Source organism: Rhinopithecus bieti, unplaced genomic scaffold (genome assembly GCF_001698545.2).
Source record: "Rhinopithecus bieti isolate Rb0 unplaced genomic scaffold, ASM169854v2 scaffold_1583, whole genome shotgun sequence".
In the NCBI taxonomy this organism is placed as follows: domain Eukaryota; kingdom Metazoa; phylum Chordata; class Mammalia; order Primates; family Cercopithecidae; genus Rhinopithecus; species Rhinopithecus bieti.
The window spans coordinates 1,119,483-1,121,991 of record NW_016803645.1 but is presented as its reverse complement, the minus strand read 5'-3'; the positions used below and the strand labels follow the sequence as shown (position 1 = coordinate 1,121,991).

Here is a 2,509-nt window from a genome sequence, read left to right as displayed (position 1 = left end):
TTTAACAATGATGCTTCTGGATTTGAAATTTTCCTTCCTCACCCTCCCCACCCCCCACCCGCCTTGCTTCCTTTCTTTTCCTTTCTGTTCTTTTTGTTTTCTCTTCTTTCTCTCCTCTCTTTTCTTCTTCTTTTCTTTTCCACATTTTTTGGCACCTCTCTTTCTCATATATTCTTCTAGATAAACTTTAGGATATTTACCCTTCCAAAAAATCTAAAGAGAATTTAACATTTGACTGGAATTTCACTTGACCATTCATTAATTTGGGACAAATTTGTAACTTTAGTATGTTTAATATTCCTATTTAGAAACGTGCTATTTCTATCCATTTAAAAATGTCTGCCTATGAATTGGATGTTTATTTATCAAATTGTGTTGTATAATTCTTGTTAAATGAACTTACAAGTTTGCCAGGTTTTTGTTTCTGTTTTGAGGAGACGATTTCAACTTTACATTCCACATTTTCTATTTGGTCATTGCTGCATTAAAGAAACCTATTGACTTTTGCATTTTCTTGTGTCTGGATAGGTTTGGTTCTACATAGTTTGCAGGGAAGTAGCATAAAGGTCAAAACACAAAAGGGGGTGCAACCGGCATCCCCGGAGATTAAAAAAGTGGCGAAATCTGTGTTTAAGGGCAGGTATGTTCTAATTTACTAGACAAAATTCGATGACCAAGAAAAGTACTTTTATTTTCAAGTAGAGAAAGAAAAGTAATAATTAAACATGACTAAGGTAAAGATTAGATTTGACTATAGAAATTTCTGGTTGCAAAGGCTGAATTAAACTCAAATGGGGAAATAATCACACAGAAAGATTGGTTCTATTCAAATTAGGAGAGTTTGAATTATATGCATCAAGTAATACCTCAAGTTACTGAGAAATTCCAATGCAGAGATAGTAGAAATAATTTTTTTAGACATGAATGGAATATTCCTAACTTATAAAATCAATATTAATATCATAGAAAGCATCAGGTCAACATAAAAATCTGAGGATAAAGTAAAAGAAGTGATCAATTTATAATTTAGAAATACTTAGAAGAGCTTAAGAGGCTGCCTTTGTTAAAACACATCATGCCAGATCAATTTAATTCTCTTTTATGGCAGAATGACAGTCCACAAAGATAAGAAGCCTTTGAGAAACATAATATATTTTAATTTCAGTAAAAGTTTTTGTGCTGTTGTATATGACATGTTATTTATAAGCTAAGTATGGTATGGTGTACTGTTTGCAGTAGTTAATTATTGTTCACCAGTTCCCAACTGGGAGCTCATATCAACAGGCCGTCACAGGAATTCCTGGTGGAGTTCTTTGGAGTCAATAACTTAATTGAAAACCTAAACAAAAGATTTGAGATATTATCAGTGAAATATGTAGATATTACAAGCTACATACCTGTATTAGTGTCTGGGGCTAAACTTCAAAACAATCTTGAAATATTAGAAAAATTCTAAAAAATTAATCAATATTAGTAGCAAGAATTATAAGATGTGAGGAATACTTTGTGAACATCTTGGGAGTAAAATAGCTGCATAGTATAGAAAGACTGGCACAATGGGAATTAAAGAAACAATTTCAGTTATTTTGTGGGGCAGAAGTTGAGTAGGAGTGTAAGTGTTAAGAAGACCACAGACCAAAATGTGGTAGAATAAAAAGTATTTGTTAAAAGAGAAAGAAATATGAAAGGAAGAAGGAAAGGAAGGAAGGCAGAAAGAAGGAAGAAAAGAAAACATAGAATTTATTTGTAAATATATGGCATATAAGCTCTGAGAAAGTCCCTCTTCTGCTCAATACTAGTCATGCTTCTCAATGCATTTTAAAAGGATATGAAGAAATGGAAGTGAATTTGAATAAGAGCAACAAGGTGAAGGAAGGGCTTGATATATATCCTAGGCCAAAAGGTTAAGAATTTATTATTGTTTGGACCAGAAAAGGCATAGGAAAGCGATGATTTGATTATCATTTTCAAGTATTAAAGGACTTTTATGAAAGATAACCTCCGTTGGTGATTTCTGTGGTCTACAGAGGATGAACAAAAGCACAAAAGGAGCTTAAGTTTAAAGCAGAAAAGATCAGGTTTGGATATAAGTTGGTTGTCTCTGCCATCAGGGAAATGAAAATTTGAAATGATTTCTAAAGGAAACTTCAAGCCAAGCAGCAGCATAAGTCTCCATGTTGGATGTAACGTTGGGCATGGAAACAAGTTTGGGAAAGACAGCCTATGCCAGGGGTCAGCAAGCTCTGGCCCACAGGCCAAATCCAGCCCACCCCCTGACTATGTGGATGGTCAAAAAGTGACTTTTACAATTTGTAAAAATTTCATGATACAGGCCGGGCACGGTGGCTCAAGCCTGTAATCCCAGCACTTTGGGAGGCCGAGACGGGCGGATCACGAGGTCAGGAGATCGAGACCATCCTGGCTAACACGGTGAAACCCCGTCTCTACTAAAAAAAAAATACAAAATCTAGCTGGGCAAGGTGGCGGGCGCCTGTAGTCCCAGCTACTC

At 35.4% G+C, this 2,509-nt stretch overlaps 1 protein-coding gene across 1 annotated transcript in view; it reads right to left on the bottom strand.

Annotated features, from left to right (window-relative positions):
- Positions 1-734: 734 nt before the first annotated feature.
- NOX3 (NADPH oxidase 3) overlaps positions 735-2,509 on the bottom strand; it is a 62,097-nt gene continuing 60,322 nt past the window's right edge. The window contains exon 14 of the mRNA XM_017891958.1: positions 735-1,339. The gene's annotated coding sequence lies outside the window, so the exon portion shown is untranslated. The remainder of the gene's footprint in view (positions 1,340-2,509) is intronic.